We start from the raw sequence: 19306 nt of genomic DNA, 5'->3' as shown, positions 1-19306 counted from the left end.
GTTAATGTTAGCACAGGAAAGAGTAATTAGAACATTCTTTTTTTATATATTATTTATCGTTGGGTTACACTTGTCAATTTGAATAATTTTCTTGAAATAGGTCCCGCATTCCTTAGACTCATTAGGACGAGTAATTGATACTGTATTAGATTGATTTTTTTCACATCTCCTGCACTTCCCAGCAAAGATCTAGTTTTAGTCAGTTGTACCCAAGACACAATGACTCAAGCAAAGAATTATCCCTCAAAATCAAATTAATAGACTTCCAATGAAAAAAAGGCCTAATTGTTCACTAGGATGCCATAAAAAATTTGCAAATATTCGAATCTTTACAAAACATGCATTGAAACAATTCTGGGTTAAGATCAAGGAGACTTAGGAAGGCTAACGAGGAATCTTAAATTCTCCTATAATTGCTTTCCACTCCACTTGAACTGTGACAGTCCTTGTATTAGGTTGGCGCAAAAGTAACTGCGGTTTTTGCAATTATTTTTAACCTTTTAAACTGCAATGACTTTTGCACCAACCTAATAATTTCACACAAAGAAATAATTTTATAATCATTTCAACTTTCTATCTCCTTTTCTGTCTAGATCTGTGAGTCTTTTATAACTCTAAATTCCTGAGAAGGAAAAGCAAAGAAGATGAGATTAAATAAAAATAAGATAGCAAATATGAAGGGGAAAAGATCAAGAGACCAACTCAAGTGAGGAAACTAAAAAACAACATGACATACAGCTCAAAAAACAAGACTCAAACACCTTTGTGTATGTGATAGGATACTAACATTTATGTTGCCTGGGTTATCTCTATGAAATAAAAACAAAGTATTTGGTGAAGGATGAATCTGTAAGTATACTATTCCTATGCCATATTCTTACTCAAATAAGCTTATCTATTCCTAAAAGTTCATAACCTGGGGCAAAAAAACCCAACAATTCTTTTGATCAATATTAGGGTCACACAGAAAGGGTCAAACAGAAAACCTGACGATGCTAAATAAGTTACAAAATTACCAGCTTTACCTGAACTTTGGTAGTTGTAACCCAAATATTCAAATTTAAAAAGAAATCCTTTCAAGTCATCTAAAGTTCTTGGTGGAAATGTAACATGATACGAAAATTCTGGTTACCAGTTAAATTTGACGTACTTCATCCATTATGGTAGTTTTAGCAGCTATCATTACATTCCTTTAAAATTTCAAAGTACTTTGGATCCTTCCAAGATGAATGTCCTCTCTTCCTTGCCTCTCATACCTTATTTTCTGAAGATAGCAATGTTTACTGCAAGAAAAATAAAATAAAATAAAATAGAGCTAAACTGGAGAGTAAACTAGTTTTAAATATATTGCATATTTTTTTCTTGTAGAATATTCTTAATTTAATCCTCACTCAAGAGTAATAGTTAGTCTCATTCATTTAATAAGTAACTTCTTTACTTAGGTTGAGACATGGACAGAGCCTCACACACTCAGGAATTATCCATGTTATATGTAAGAACGAAGTAACTTACAAGAATCAAACTAGCAATGACGCACTTAAGACTTTGTAACACTTCATTTATTGTCCTTGTATCCCCCCCCTTTTTTGGCTACAAATATAAGAGCATTTCTCTAACGAGAAATATTAAACTCTACTTCACATCTATAAAAATCCAATTTTGAAAGTCAATGTTCAACTTTAATACAGCCTTTGTAAAACATAAAAGTAGGTATCTCCGAATGCAAAATTTTCTCTAGCCACCTTGCAGTTTTACTTTAGGCTCAAGTATGAAACGTATCTGTACTTTGGTATATAAAATGTCACTAAATTAAATTAATGCATTTCTATCTATTTCTAACTCTTGGGCACCAAGTATATGTATGTTCAAACTGGCCCAGCCCCTAATTTGTTTTCTCTATATCATCAAATACAAGGAAAATCACTGAAGGAATAAAGTAGAAAGATAAATGTGATTACTTTTAAATGATTCCTGATGGTGCTTACATCTTATAGAATTGAACCTTTCAATCAATTTTAAGACAACAGAAAAGCATTTTAAAAAGGAAGTTTTTGTTTGTGCACCATCAAACAATATCTAACTGCAACACAGCTGGGTTGTTCATGATGAAAACAACACCCAATGTTCTTACAGTGTTTGCACATGTTATAGGCACATAACAACGTTAGGTGGTATGTAGAAGTATTACCAATAATACACGTATATCACCAACATACAGATGAAATGCGATGCCCAGGATTACAGACACAGTGGCAAAATTACTTAGTCTTCTTTCCATTAAGAGTCTTTAAGGGAGAAAAATGTAATTTATGCCAATTTCAGTGTGAATTTTGAATATGAAAAATTCAATATATGGGTATACATATATTGGTAACCTAGAAAAGTACACAGTGATAGAAAAAGTAAAGTGATTTCCCAAGGGTGTTTAGCTAGTGACAAAACTCCTTACTCTCTCCTAATGCTGTGTTCTATTAGCCTCCTATAATCCATATGCATTCTTTCCTCTCAGCCCCCAAAATTGTTTTTTCCAAATACTTTATACTATTTATACTACTCTAACAACTTGTGCATAAATTTGAAATTGTTACAAAATATAAATTAAAAACGTAAATTAGATGTATCATTAGACCCTATCACATTTTTAAAATGTCTAATACAGTTAAATGCTTAAAGAAAAAGTAGTTTCGTGGTGAAACAAATTTGGGTAAAGTTACTCATTGTATCCCATCTTTGTGATTCACCATATATGATAGCATATCAAATATTTCTACAAATCATGCATTAAACATACTTTCATTTATTCATCCTGCCAACTATATATAAATTAGGTACTTAGGACCTGCTATATGAAAGGCAATATTCTGAGTAGTAGAGATAGACAAGAAGAAGGGCAAGATCTCTGCTCTCAGAGTTTACCCTGTGGTACAGAAAGAGACAAATAAGTAAACAAGCTAATTTCAGATGGTGAAAAATGCCTTGTAAAAAATAAAACTGGGTGTTACAAATTGGAAGGGTGGAGATGCCATTTCAGATAATGCATCAAGGAAAGCTCTCTGAGATGATATTCAGGTCGAAAGTAAATGAAATGAACCAGACATGGAAAGATTTAGGAAAAGAATTTTCCAGAAATAGGGCATACACATGTTGTGAGACGGGAATGAGCTTATAATGTTCGTGGGAAAAAAGAGTAAGTTATCAAAACAATGGAATAGGAATTAGTGAGGAAAAGCTCTTGCATGACATGCCCCTCAGAAATATGTGGAAATTGGCCAAGTTTTAAACCTATTTATCAATTCCTATGTAATGACAACAATAACATAACAATTATTTAAAATTTTTAATTTGTTATGAACTATACCAATTCTCTTTGGGTGCTGACTTTCTATTGCTTCAGAGCTGCTGTTAGAACAAATCCTTAGTTTTATTTTATCTTTGAAAACAAAGGTCTGCTCTCTTCAAGTAAAAAGAAATAAGTTGCCTCTGTATTTTTTTTTTTTTTTGGATAGGGCACCAACATGTTGGGAAAAGATCATGAAGACATACAGAGCGTATGACTACATGCCGCATGTTACTACTATACTCCGTGATGCAACCGCGGCATTTCCCCAAAGTGAAGTCCTCTGTTCTAGACCACCTGTGGCACTGGATTTTGCCTATTGCCAACAAACAACTTCAACTATACACCTTAAAACAGGACAGTACACTTATGATTATAGAATGTGAACTACATAATCCTTCTTCAGAAGTGTGGCTTGAATTAACTATATGGATGTCACACCAAACACAATCATAGACTGTGTATATCAACACTACTGCAGGTACTAGAATAATTCTGAGCATTTGAAGAGGAACCTGACCAGTATGCTAAGCTACATCAGAATAAAGAGAATATACTTTGGAATAGATTTTGTGTTCTAACTGGCTATGTGGAAGACATTATAGAAGCAAAGGTAATGAAGAAACGAGGCTGTAATCTCAAAATTGTGAACTAAGGAGAAAAATCTCTACACCTTGTACATGGGGACAGCTTGACATTAAATATGATGTAATGTTGGGAGACTTTTTGTTCATAAGAACCAGTGTAACTTCATCACAAAATAACTAAATTCAGGACACAGATACATGTGCTCATTTTGAAACATTAATAAGATAGACATATTAAAACAAAATAGGAAAGAAGGAATTTAATCTTGCATAATTAAATAAAGAAAAAGTGCCAGTTTGGATGTAAGATAAATTAGACATTAGCCCGCATTCCCCCTGGCTGAGGAACCCCCGATACAACCCAACACTCTAAAATCTGTCAAAGCCCTATAGACTCAGCACTCTGTGATCTCACCTAGTTTGCTGTTTAATTTAATAGTAGAAAATAGTTCAAATAAAAATATCACATAGAATTACAACACAATATTTCTAGTCTACTAGGAATCCTACAGCTTACTTGGGAGTTTTTTAATCATATAGAGCATGGATTGTCCAACCCATGGGCCAGATCTGACCTGTTTATGTGTGGCCTGCAAGGTAAGAATAGAGTTTACATTTTTAAATAGTTGGGGAACAGATCAAAGGAATAATATTTTGAGACATAAAACTTATATGAAATTTAAATCAAAGTTTTATCAGAACAAGCCTCATTTTATCAGAACAAGGCTCATTTTTTAATGTACTGTCCATAGCTGCTTTTGCCCTGCAAAGGCAGAGCTGATTGCTGGGATAGGGATCCTATGACCCACAGAGTATAAAATATGCATTATCTGGCACTTTACAGATAATGTTTGTTGGTTCCTGATACAAAGTCGTCTCAACATGGTTATACTCTAAAATGATATGATTTATATTTTAAAGCACTAGATCAAATGGTTTGTTTTAGTCCTACTCACTTTAGTCTTCCATGCTTTTAATGAAATGTTACATAATAATTTTATATTTAAAATGACTATCCCATAATATTGAGAGAATTTTTATATACTCCAAAATCCATTTTCCTGACTTGTGAAGTTTATTAAGTATAATAAATCATTTTCTGATTTAAAGTGTAATGGACTCTGAATTGAAAAATAAATAATAGTTCCTATAGTCGACACAAGATCATTTATAACAATATGGAGAAAAAGTGAATCAATAGTTAAATGTTAAGCAAAAATAATTGCTTGAGGGCTTCAAAATTTTGCCAAGGTATTAGCATTAAAACTCATTGCAGAATAATTATCTCCCATTTCTGGCCATGAGGGAGTAACAGATCCGGAGTAATCCTCCCACTGCAAACAACTGGAACACAGTATAAACTATTGGAAAAGGCTAGTTTTAGACATAGGCATTGCAGGACAGAAAACCCTAAGAAAAGGGTAAAACTAAGATGAGTCTCACCATCACCCAAGGCTCTCAGGCAGGAAGCAATTTACCACTCCAGCACAGCAGGAAGAGAACCCAAATAGAGCCCAGCAATCTTGTTGACTTGAGGAGACAGAGAAAAAGTGCAAGGAGGCCAAGGTGGCTAGAATTTATGGGGCAGAGTTCCAGGGAGGAGGGAAAGAGTTCCAGTAATTTAAATGAGGGTTCCCTTGAGAATTTAGCTAAACAGAAACCTGTACATGAGAAGGGTAAAATTTCTTGAGACCAGCCAACCACTTCTAAAGAAAGGCAGTTACCAGGAAGCTGTAAGACAAAAGATTTTCAGAGCTGGTATGGGGCCAAGATTTCAACAAGTTCCTTCCAGCGAGGATGGAAAAACCTCATTAAATATACAAGGCAATCAGTAGTGACCCCAGAAGGGCCACATCAGAGAGACAGGAGGAAAGTAGCCCTAAAATAAAAACGAATATAAACCCACCTGAAAGAAGCCCGAAAGAGTGGAGGCCTAGAAACAATCAAACCGATAGGCGATGTAAAAGGCCTGTCATGAGAAAGTCCAACCACAGCATCAAGAACGCAACACGTAAAACTCACAAATATCTGTCATTTAATTAAAAATTACTGGACACACAAAGAAGTGGGAAAATGTGACCCATAACCAGAAAAATTTCAGTCAATAAACAGAGAGATGGAAAAATAACAAACATGACTGAATTAATAGGCAAAGACACTGAAAGGGTTCTGATAAGTATGTTCTATATTTAAGGATGTAAATAAAAACAGCAACAGAGCAGAGAGAGAGACGGGGAGTTTTCCAAGTGAGATAAGTAGAACTTCTAAAGGTATGTGCACACACACACACACACGTATATTTGAAATGACAATGTTTACCAGGTTGCGATAAGCAGTACTTTATACACTGCAGTAAAAAGAGTTTAGAGAACTTGAAGATATAGCAATATAATATCCAAAATGAAGTTCAGAGACAAAAAATGACTGTGAGACAATGGAATAATACTGTTGCAAAGGTCTTACATTATAAAAGAAGTTGTACAATATTATTTGATAGAATGTAATAAGTTAAAGAAGCATATTATAAATCCTAGAGTAACCACTAAAAATAAATAAACAGAATTAAGTCAATAAGGTAATAAGTCAACAAAGAAGATTAAATGGAATCCAAAACCATAATTAATTCAAATGAAGGGTTAATAAAAAAACAAATACCAAGATGGTAGATTCAACCTCAAACATGTTAATAAATACATTAAATGCAAACTGTCTAAATCCTCCAACTAAAAGACAAATGAAAAAGCAAGACAAAACCTACGCTGTCTATGAGAATCCCACACTAAAATAAGGAAATAGGTTAAAAGTAACAGGATAGAATATACAGCATGCAAATCGAAATCTTAACAAACGTCAGACAAGCTCAAAGATTAAACAAGAAATATTATCAGACATAATGAGGAAAATTTCATAGTGACCAAGGGGTCAATTCATTTAGAAGATAAAATAATTCTAAATGTGTCTGTACATAATAATTCATAAAATTAACTACAAAATAGTTAATAATTAACTACAAAATAACTGAAGCAAAAACTGACAGAACTGAGTGAAGAAACAAACAAGTACACAAATACAATTGGAGATATTAACATTCCTTTCTCAGTAACTGAAGGAACAGTTCACTACAAGTCCAGCAAAGACAAAAAAGACTTGAACAGCACTGTCAACTGAATTGATATTTATAGAACACTACAACCAAAAACAGCAAAGCATAAATTTTTATACTGTCCATGAAATAGTTACCAAGATAGATCATCTACTGAGCCAGAAACAAGTCTTCCCAAATTAAAAGAACTGAAACGATACACAGTACGTTCCCTTATCACAAGGGAATTAATTAGAAATCAATAACAAAAAGATATCTGGAAAATTCCCAAACATTTAGAAATTAAACAACATATTTCTACAATAGCCCAAGGAGGATAAAGAGACATAGTGGTCAAGTTTCTACACTTTACTTGAAGTAGTAAAATGTATCAGTGCCAGCAGTACTATGGTACAGAAGGCCATGATATTAAGAATATATAATGATATTATGAATACAAAATGCAATCTACACAGCAACGTACAAAGAGATACATTTAAAAACACTAGTAAATAAGCATGAAATTCTAAAAAGTATTCAAGTAACCCACAGGAAAGCAGGAAAGAAAAAAGAGAAATGAAAAACAAAGGAGACAAATGGAAAACAAAAAATAAAATATCATATCCATAATTACCTTTATTTGCAATTGCCCCAAACTAGAAACAACTAAAATATCCTAAAATAAGTTAATGATTAAACAAACTGGTACATCCATACCATGGAATACTGTATCAGCAATAAAAAAAGGATGAATTACTGATACACACCACAACTCAGATGGTACTCAAAGGCATTATGCTGACGGAAAGGTAATATATGATATGATTTTATTTATATAACAGTCTTGAAATGACAAAATTATAGAGATGGAGAACATAATGGTGGTTGCCGGGGGTGAGGGATGGTGGAGAGGAGAGAGTGAGTGTGTGTATGTATGAGTGTGTGTGTGTGTGTGTGTGTGTGTGTGAGAGAGAGAGAGAGAGAGAGAGAGAGAGATACACGAGATAGATAGATGATAGACAGATAGATAGATGACAGATAGATATTTAGGTAGATAGAAAGATACGAGTTGTGATCAAACAACACGGTGACTATTTAAACTTAAAAAATTTATTACATTTAAAGACACATTGCCATTAACCCCCTCAAAATACTCCCCTTCGCTTCAAACACACTTACCCATCGTTCTTGGCTCTTTCTGAAGCAGTTCTGGAAGTCCTCTTTTTGTGAGTGTCTTTAGTTGTTCTGTGGTGGCTGCCTTGATGTCCTGAATCATTTTGACTTTGGGGAAGAGCGAGAAGCCGCACAGTGCCAGGTACGGTTAATAAGGTGGATGAGGACACACTGTAATGTTTGTATTTGACAGAAATTGCTGTACCACAAGCAATGTGTGACACGGAGCCTTCCTCATTGTGATCACAAAATACGGTGAATGCTGCTGCTGCCGAGTGCCATCCAATGGAAAGGCAGGGATCTTCAATATGGGAAGTGGCACACGTCGAACCTTAGTAACAGTGTGTTACACGTTTTAACTTGTTCAGTGCAGTCAGTCGGGTGTGAGCTACAGTTGAGAGGTGTGTTTAAAGTATGCCGTATATCATCCTCCACCATGGCAATGCTCCATGTCACACTTCGCTGCTGACACAGCAATTTCTGTCCAGTAAAACATTACGGTGTGTCCTCATCCACCTTAATCACTGGATCTGGCCCCATGTGACTTCTGGCTCTTCCCCAAAGTCAAAATGACCACAGAAGGTAAATGTTTTGAATCAATTCAGGACATCGAGGCAGCCACAACAGCGCAACTAAAGACACTCAGGAAAGAGGACTTCCAGAACTGCTTCAGAAAGTGGCAAGAACGATGGGATAAGTGTGTTTGAAGCGAGGGGGAGTATTTTGAGGGGGATTACCGGCAATGTGCCTTTTACTGTAATACATTTTTTTAATTTAAACATTCACCGTATTGTTTGATCGTACCTCATAGATAGACAGATACACTGAGAATGACTATAAAAGGGTAGGAGAGAAATCTTTATGGTGAGATTACAGTCTCAGGTACATGAATCTACATATGTGATAAAATACCAAACAACTATAAAACTTTATACCAATGTCAATTTCTTGGTTTTGCTATTTCTTTAGAGTTACATAAGATGTAATAGGAAAGCCTGGGTGAATGGTACATGCGACATCTCTGTACCATCTTTGCAACTTCCTGTGAATGTATAATTATTTCAAAGCAGAAAGTGAATTAACTTTGTGAATACTTTAGGAGCTCACTAGCAGTGTCTCTATGATACGTTTAATTAAATTTTTCTTTTCTCTAAAGAAACTGATCATAGTAGCTTTACTCGTAATAGCTAAAACACGAAAACAACCAACCCAAATGTTCATTAACAGGTGAATGACTAAAATGGTCATGTGGCTGTACAATGGAATACTACTCAGAAAAAAAATGAACCACTATACCCACAATGTGGATGAATCTCAAAAATATTAACCTGAGAGAGAAGCTATGCACAAAAAGGTTCATGGTGAATAGTTCCATTTGTATGACATTCTGAAACTAAAGTGACAGAGTACAAACCACTGGTTGCCAAAGCTTAAGTGTAGGAAGAAGATCTGAACAAAAAGTGACAGCTTGAAAGAGACTTCTGCAGTGACAAGACTACCTGTACCGTTTGTAGTGGTCACATACAAATCTGCACATGGGTTAAAGCTCCCAGAACTAATAAAAAAGTCAATTTCACCTAATGCGAAATTTTAAAACAATAAAAAAAAAAACCGTCCTTTCCTATTACAACTTCCCAAGTTCCATCTTCAATTATTTGATAGATAAGAAAAAGATTAGTTGAGTCCTACTATTGTCTTACCTAGTTGATACTGAGTAATTTAATCTCTCATTCTTGGTTTCTCTTCATAAAATGAAAGGAGATAATTAAATGCTCTCCAAAGGCACTGTCTATTCTCAAACCTATTCCTATTTCATGCTTCTGTTAAATTTTTATTATCTCAGAATTAACAAGGGACACAAAATACTTCTATGCACTCATGTGGATTCTATTAGATTGATGCAAAAGTAATTGCGGTTTTTGCAATTGAAAATACTTGCAAAAACCGCAATTACTTTTGCACCAACCTGATAAATCTTGCTTTAGAAAGTTAGTATGAGCTAACTGTCAGTATTCTCTACTGAAAATTGGTTTTATGTGATCTTCTTATAGGCTCTGAACACTGACCCTCGTTACTAGCTCTGAGTAGATGATCTTTAGATAGCATCCTCCCCTACTTGGAATAACAAGGCCTCAGATCATAGGGGCACACAAGATTCCTGGTGCCTTTATCACATCAGACCTCTATAGTTTGCTATTGAAAAGTCTGTGAATCAGCACTCATGCTGGCAAAATTATGCCTGTTATTTTGAATTTTTTTATTTTTTTATTAGTTTATTGGGGTGAAAACTGTTAGTAAAGTTACATAGGTTTCAGGTGTACAATCCTGTATTACATCATCTATACATCACATTGTGTGTTCACCACCCAGAGTCAGTTCTCTTTCCATCACCATATATTTGATCCCCTTTACCCTCATCTATCACCCTCCTCTCCCCTTACCCTCTAGTAACCCCTAAAGTATTGTCTGTATCTATGAGTTTTTGTTTCTTCATTTGTTTGTCTTGTTTCTTTGTTGTTTTCAGCTTTATATCCCACATATCAGTGAAATCATATGGTTCTCTACCTTTCTGACTTATTTTGATTAGCATAATAATCTCATCCACGTTGTCGCAAATGGTCCTATTTCATCTTTTCTTATGGCAGAATAGTATTCCATTGTGTATATGTACCACAACTTCTTTATCCAACCATCTATCAAAGGACATTTTGGTTGTTTTCATGTTTTGGCCACCGTAAATAAAGTTGCAATGAACATAGGAACACATATATCTTTACAGATAAATGTTTTCAGATTTTTTTGGTACATACCCAGGAGAGGGATTGCTGGGTCATATGGTAATTCTATTCTTAATTTTTTGAGGAACCTCCACACTGCCTTCCACAGCAGCTGCACCAGTCTGCATTCCCACCAACAGTGTATGAGGGTTCCTTTTTCTCCACAGCCTCTCCAACACTTGTTACTATTTGTCTTGTTGATGATAGCCATTCTGACTGGGGTGAGGTGATATCTCATTGTGGTTTTTATTTGCATTTCTCTGATGATTAGTGATGTTGAGCATTTTTTCATGTGTCTACTGGCCATCTGTATGTCCTCTTTGGAGAAATGTCTCTTCACGTCCTCTGCCCATTTTTTAATTGGATTATTTTGTTGTTGTTGAATTCCTTATATATTTTGACGATGAAAATATTTAATCCACAAGACTGCGGTGTGGCTTGTATGAGATCAGTGTATGTGAGAGGACTTTGAATGTTTAAAGTGTTATACATATGTAGGGTCTCAGTTTGTCCACCTGTCAAATGGGAAGATGCAGGTAGGTGATCTCTAAAGACTTCCCATCTGAAATATTCCTTGATATTTACATTTGAAGTGCATAAAAATCTACTTATTGATAGGATAATTTTATAGTTCCAAGAGACTCAGGGAACAATGAACTCAGTTGCAGAAGAAGGTTGACACTCGTAGAGACACAAGTCGGTAAGAGAGGTGGGAGCAGAAAGGACTGGGCCTGGCTCTGCCTCCACGTCCCTTCTGTCACATGATGCTGGTCACTACTTTGTGAATTTAAAATCTCTCTTCATCACAGCTTAAATAACTACCCTCTTAAACTGGTTACAGTGAAAAACTTATTAAGAAGATGGAAATACTATTTTGGTGATGATGATTTCACTGTTAACAGTCCAATTAAGAATGTTCACAGTTAAAGGCGCTCAGGTCAGACTGTGCAGCTATTCATTTGGTTCGTGTGATATTCCATTCTAAGTCAACAGGCATGAGGTAACCCTAAATAACTTTTCCCACTAAAGGGTCTGGACTCTGCTTTTGCAACTAGCTATGTGATCCTGGCAGTTTACTCCTTTCTCTGTGTCTTAGTCTCCTCATCCCTAAAACAGGGATAATAATACCAAGTACCGTGTTTCTCCGAAAATAAGACCTAGCCAGACAATCAGCTCTAATGAGTCTTTTGGAGCAAAAATTAATATAAGACCCGGTCTTACTTTACTATAAGACCGGGTCTTATTTTACTATAATATAAGACCCAGTCTTATACTAATTTTTGCTCCAAAAGACGCATTAGAGCTGATTGTCTGGCTTGGTCTTATTTTTGAGGAAACAGGGTATGTCACCTAGTTATTGTCAATCAAAGGAACTATGTCACGGCAAGACCCTATAACAGTGTCTGGCATACACTAAGTATTCTACAATATTAGTTCCCTTCTCTAACCTCTTAAGCTGTAGGGGAATAGAGAATGCTTTCCTTTCCTTTTACTTTACAGAAAAATTATTTAAATATATGGGGTCCTGGTCCTCTACTTGAGTTATCAGCAGTTACACAACTAAACAGAAATGAAATGAAGGGCATTGTGACATAATGGAAGGCAAGGGGGGTTTGAAGCCAACAAATCTGAGTTCTAATCCCAGCTTGACTATCTAAGAGCTTCTGACCTTGAATAATTTATCAAACCTCTCAAAGTTTCTTATCTGAAAATGAGACTATTATTGAGTTTTCATCATTTTCTCTTTCATATTCACAGAGACATTGTAAATATTTTGAAAGGGGCATGTCTTATTCATCCTTGTCTCTTCCATAAGAAGACAAGGTACAAAATTATAAGATCTGCTGCTGGAATAAGGCAGGAGATTGATAAAAAGGGATTCAAGACTAGCATAAATTGTTACATTATGAAAAGAAAAGGTACAAACCCAGTTCAAGTGGCTCCAACTCCAGGCATTCTGTCATTCTTCCTTTTCTTCCCTTACAAATGGACCACAGTTGCTCTTTTCCTATGGGAAGATGCAAAGTGGATGATACATATTAGTGAACGTAATTTGAATCACACTTTAAAACTGAACATTCTTTAATTTACCGTAAGGCAGAGTCAAACTTTTACTCATTCAACAGACTTGTTTTTAAGTGATAAAATAATGAAGATGTGTTTTAGTATAGAAAGTATTATAACTTTAAGTAGCCAAAAAGCAACCTTACCTCAAAAAATTACTTTCAATGAAACACAACACCTTTGTTAGAGAAGATGTAACTACTCAGCAGAGGGCTGCATGAAGCAATGCAGGTCACTACATTGTGAAAAAATACTTCTAGAACTGTAGTTGGTAATCTTTTGGGTGAAGGTGAGTGGTGAGGTACACAAAACTATGAGAGTCTGATAAAAACTATGAGTCACACCCCCAGAAAGCTGCACGTACATGCATATTTTGCATATGATTATAGCTGAGTCATGAAACCCAGCATGTTTCCTGTGAAGCTCTAAAATCTGTTAGTAAATTCCAAGCAACCTGTTTTTGAATTTTTCAAAATAATAGACTTAACGGGATTTTAGAACCTTAAGCAATTTACCAATCTAATGCAAACTACTAATAGAAAAATGAGAAACAGTGGCCCAGGAAAATAAAAAGGATTAATTAAAGCCTTACTGCACTCAGGAACAGAGGGTCCACCTGCTATGCTAGTGCACGTAAAACTAACCATGATGATTTAATGTAAACCAGTGCCTCTGGGTTATAGTAACTCTCACAATGGAAACAGGAGACTTCCACATGGTCCTTTGGTCTCAACACATAATTAATCATCAGTGGTGGTTAAAAGAATGAAATTTATATAGACGTGTGACATTGAGATGGGTGTGGAAAGCTGAGTTATACAGATGTGTGCAAAAGCTGATCAAGTCCCTTAATCTTTCTTATCCTCAGGTTGTTCAAAAACAAAATGAAATGCTAAAACCAACCCTTGTAGAATTATTTTAAGGATAAAATCAGATGACATGTATAAAGTATCTAACACACTGCCTAGTACACAGTAGGTGCTCATGAAATGACACGATTTTTAAAATATTTCTTGCCAAGACATGGAACTGGATAAAACATATAATAAAATCTCAAAGTAAATGAGATGCTTTCCAGCTGAACAAAATAAGTGGCAATTTACTCTACAACGCCGATGAAGTTGTCCTCATCTCAAGAGGAATTAAGTAGGCAAAGACACAGCTTTTTCCTTCTCGTTTCTGTCTTCGGTTCTTCTCTTTCCTTTGCCCTCACGGCTCAGCCTTTTGCCCGTTTCATACTCTACCCACATTCTCTGTGCTTCCCCCAGGACTGGGGGACATGAACACCCCTAATCGCATCCTTCACCTGAGCCTCGGTCTCCTATATCCTATCATTCTCTGGATGTTTCCACCTGAACATACCACAGGTAAAACACAGTAAGTTCAAAACTGAGCGGTTCATCTTTTCCTAAAATCTGTCCCTTTTTAAAATTTTCTGTTACAGTGAACATCACCACAGGCACTTAGATACTCAAGCCAAAAGTCTGACAATAATCTCACATTTCACCAATCGTGTTCAAGTGTTAATGATTTCTACTCTAACCACTTACCAAGTATACTTTCTCAACTCCATCCTTATTAATAGAATCCAAATCCAGGTCATTATGTTCTTAATGTGACCAAATTTGTAACATAACTGGTCTACCTAGCTCTACTGTGATCTGCCTCAGAATCACATCCCATACCAGTGCCAAAACAATCACTGCAAAATGAAAACTTGGCAACATCATGCACTAACTTATGTCAAAGCTTCATGTGTAAAACCTGTCAGTGGCTATCTATTATCCACAGTGACCTGGCCCCTGCTTATCTCTTTCGCTTCATTTTCTATCTCCCAGTTCATCACACCACAGCCATACTGAACTATTTGTCACTCCCGTGTATCCTCATACTGTTCTCTGTGCCAGTATAACCTTACCCGTTCCACACATGGGAAAATCCTACCTGTCCTTAAAGGTTCAAGGACAGAGCCACCTCCTCTATGAAGTCTATCCAGAGTATGTACTTCCCTACCCCACTAAACTCACACATCATCACAACAAGCAGTAGGAGCCATGAGGGAAAAGGAAAGAAAAGAACCCAAGACAGAAACGAGAAGGAAAAAGCTGTGTCTTTGCCTACTTAATTCCTCTTGAGATGAGGACAACTTCATCGGCGTTGTATCCTCAGTAATAGTATGTGATAGAGTTTAAATGTTTGTCACTTATTTTGTTCAGCTGGAAAGCATCTCATTTACTTTGAGATTTTATTATATGTTTTATCCAGTTCCATGAGTTGACAAGAAATATTTTAAAAATCGTATCATTTCATGAGCACCTACTATGTACTAGGCGGTGTGTTAGATACTTTATACATGTCATCCGATTTTATCCTTAAACTGAACAAAAATGAAACGAAGCAAACTAACGACAAAGCAGCAAATAATGTATACATATAAAGCCAGGGAGAAGGGAAACTGGATGGATTTCACTGTTTCTTTGGAGAAAAATCTTGATTTGGGGATACAGAGTAAAACAGAGATGGAAATGCAGACATTTAGGAGACATGTCTGGCAAGGCTGAAGGGCTAGTAAACAGCACATATAAACTCACAAATAACAGCCATCCTTACAAAGAGATTTAGAGACCACAACCAATAAATCACGAAAGACTTCTGCGCAGTTTTCTATGAAACTACAGTATAGTTCCCATTTCTAGACATTACCCTGCACTTTCATCAGAGAGATGCTAGTTTAGAAAGATCTTTTCATCCTTTAGCTAATTCCCTGCATTTTTGTAGGTTTAAAAAGGTACTCTCACTTAATTAGCATGTACTGAAGAACTTTACATAAGATCCTGAAATTATAACATATTTCTATACGGCATAGTAATTTACTGAAATTGGAATAACATAGATTCTCTCTTTCAGCTAGGTCAAGGCCTAATCTTATTAAATAATCTTTCATATTAGAATATTAGGTTACTCTAAGTCAGCAGGGGAAAATGAAAATATAGTAAGCTTAATGTGCAATTCAGAGAAAAATTCAACTGTAAATATTTTGTCTTCTGAATGCAGGATAATGAAGAATATCAATCCTGAAACGTGAACACACTAGTCCTACTGCAGAAGAAGGCACCAGGCATTCCCGTACACAAAGTGAGCATTAAGGTCACCTACCAAAAACAAGGAGAGGAAAAATTGCTGTAGTCCCTGAACTGCACTGAACGACACAGAATCTACTGCTGGCGGTAAGGACAGAGAACACTCACCTGCTCTCAAGACCATTAGCTGAAGACCAGGCAGTCAGTCAGCAGAGGACAAAGTGACAAGCAGAAGCAGCACAAGTAAACAAGCCATCCCAAACGACGTGCCTCCAAATGGAGGTCTGTGTCATTTTTATTTTACATACTTAACTATCTATCTATATAAGATAATAACAACCCAAGGCACATCTTCTAGATCAAGAAGAAAGGTGATGAAAAGCAGATACACGCTAACAAGCACAGAAGCACGTTGGAGTGTAAGAGTCATTTGCATGGAGTTTTGTGTCGTTTTGTCCCTGACTCTGTAAATGCCAATTCCCAGGCTTGCGAACGGTAAAAATTGAGACGCAGAGTTGAATGGGAATTTTCAACATATCACTGGCATTGTGTCATAAAATATGGGTAACTCTCACTCTTGCATAAGACCTGTCATTTTAAAACACCCCTACTGATATGAACCAACATCTGTGAATGAGAGGTTAAAACATCCTTTTGAGCTGTTGTATCCAAGCAAATTGACAGATACGAATGCACAAAGACTAGTGTTCGATTATGAAATCCCCTCAGACATAAACACCACTGTAACACATTTTGCTAGGAGAAGGACTGAACACATTGCAAGCTTGCTGAGGAGAATCACACCGAGCTACGGAGGAACCGGCAGCCACAGACAGGCGGCTGACAACCGTGAGGCTCATGCTGTGCTGCTGATCAGCATATCGATGCTGTCAGTGAGTGTCACCTGCGTGTCTTCAATACGCCGTCTCTGGGACTGCCTGCGGGCTTAGGGAGTACGGAAGCACCCGTCTGATCCAGAACAGCTAGCTATGTTGTCTGCTGTGGCTTTATTTCTCAACAAGGAAAGACGGCTATGCATTTCTTGTTGACTCAAGGGTGATTCCTAAGAGTAGCACGTTTTACACACACATCCTATCAGTTCTCACTATTTGCAGCAGTTACATTGCATAAAGTTTCTGCAAACTCTAAAGTGAATACTGTGCGTCCATTGCTTCTAGCAAATTCTAAGCCCAGGGTCAGATTCCTACGAGCCTCTGCTTCCATTTTCATCAACTTTCATCAAGTTTGTTTTCTGTGTATTTCTTTTCTGTTGATTCATGTATATTGTTGATTCATTCACAGTGAACTCAGAGCCAACAGCGTGACTGAACAAAGATTACCTAACACAAATTTTCTCTGTAAGGCACACAACCACCTTCTGTGCCTAGGACACCGGACAGCACTTCAGCACAACCCTTGGCGGCCATGTTAAACTGCAAATCACCCCAAAAAGGACACAAATGTGAAAAATATGGCACTGAGGAGACTGCAAAAAGGACATCTGTTTATAGTATGCAAGTTAAAATAGGAAGGCAGACTGTCACCTTGTTCCTCGGCTGAGGTGCAGCACATGGGGCCAGTCACACTTTTTCGCTCCTCTGCACATGTCTGTGAATGACTATGAAAGCACCACAATTATTGGTTTGGGGGTTACAAGTCAATTGTTCCAAGTAGGTGAATTCGCAAATATGGAATCCATGAATAAGGATAGAACGTGTGTTCATGTATGTGTGTGTATATAAACATATATATACACATTCATATACACCGGGAGTGCCAAAAAAACATACAAGTGGTCACTTTGGTCACCGTTGCTCAAGCAGTAGTTCACCGTAATCGGAAGTGTCTGGACGCTGATGGAACCACTTTGAGCACCTCTTGTAATTGCAGAAGTCAAATTTGACTTGTATTCATCTTTTGTTATCTGTATATATTGAGTATTATAATTTTAACGGTTTTCATTTCTTAAAGTGTGTACCCATTTTTTTGCACCCTCTGTATATATGAATAACACGTGACAAATGACGTATCTGTAGGAAAGACAAGTCGTGGGACTCTCTAGTAAGACTCTCTAGTTCAGCATTTCCACTTGGCACACTGGCCACGTCCACCTGAATGTCTGACCAGCACTTCACACGGAACAGACTAAGTTCGTCTGTGCTCACCCCAAGACTCCTGCTGTAGCGACAGTCTCAGCACCTCCACTCAGCTCACGGTGGCGCGGACTCTCTGCACACATCCTAGCCAGGCACAACACCACGGGGACTGTGCCTCTGAACTCTCTCTTAAAGTCATCCCCCGGCCCAGGCCCACGGCAATCGTCACTGGACGCCTTTCCTATCATCTGCCCCCTTCTCAGGTTACCACCTGCCCTATCTTCTACACCAAAATCACAGGTCACATTATCGTCAGTGTTATTTTTCCAAGACCCAATCACATCTATACTTCCTGGCACCTGTAGGATGACCTTCAAATTTCTTGTGATGTTCTTTTATATAGAACATATGGCACCAAGTCATGTTTTAAACTCATCTACTCACACTCAACTCTCATAAACTCTACACTCTATCCACAGTAATCTATTTCCCATTCTTCGACTACATCATGCATTTTAAAAGCCCTTTCTACATGTCATGAACTGTGCTAGTAACACTCTTTCTTCCATTCTCTATGTGCCCTCAAAACCTCTGCTGATGTCACCTCCTCTCTGAAGTTCCTGGTGAGCGTCTGTCTCCACCTCATGCCCCACTAGTCACTGTGTTCTCTGCGCTTCCATAAGGATGTTCACATACTTCTATTAAAGGATTTCTTAACTTGGGTTGTAATTACTAAGGGGACAGTGTGAGAATGTTCAAGGTTGGCCAAATATTGTAGCTGGGGGATGGAGATTCATTATGCCACTGTCTAATGTGCACACTAAATTTCCATGAAAAGAAAGTTTAGAGAAAAAAAACAGAGAGAGAGAGAGAGAGACAGACAGACAGACAGACAGAGACAGGACAGAGAGAGAGAGGATATTTGTCTATAAGTAATTGAGCCTTTGACTTCTTTGTGACGTAAACAGATACAAGCCCGGAGGCAGGTGGCCTAGGGCTGGAACAGAGGCTCAAGGAGGTCATCAAAAATCAAGGCTCTATCTTTTGCTCCATGAAGTATGCTGATTTGTTGCTTCAGAGCTATCTGCTCTAGATGCAAGCATCACCTCT

The 19306-nt window shown here is 36.9% G+C and overlaps 1 protein-coding gene across 7 annotated transcripts in view; it reads right to left on the bottom strand.

Annotated features, from left to right (window-relative positions):
• Positions 1–19306, bottom strand: part of PEAK1 (pseudopodium enriched atypical kinase 1) — a 346940-nt gene that overhangs the window by 175544 nt on the left and 152090 nt on the right. For 6 of the 7 annotated variants that reach the window (XM_033107849.1, XM_033107853.1, XM_033107851.1 and 3 more), the window contains 2 exons: positions 12884–12964; positions 1133–1283 (listed from right to left, as the gene is read on the bottom strand). The gene's annotated coding sequence lies outside the window, so the exon portion shown is untranslated. The remainder of the gene's footprint in view (positions 1–1132; positions 1284–12883; positions 12965–19306) is intronic. The other variant, XM_033107850.1, reaches the window with a different exon arrangement.

Source organism: Rhinolophus ferrumequinum, chromosome 6, assembly GCF_004115265.2.
Source record: "Rhinolophus ferrumequinum isolate MPI-CBG mRhiFer1 chromosome 6, mRhiFer1_v1.p, whole genome shotgun sequence".
NCBI lineage: Eukaryota > Metazoa > Chordata > Mammalia > Chiroptera > Rhinolophidae > Rhinolophus > Rhinolophus ferrumequinum.
The sequence above is the reverse complement of the archived record's forward strand: the minus strand, read 5'-3'. Positions and strand labels throughout refer to the sequence as shown.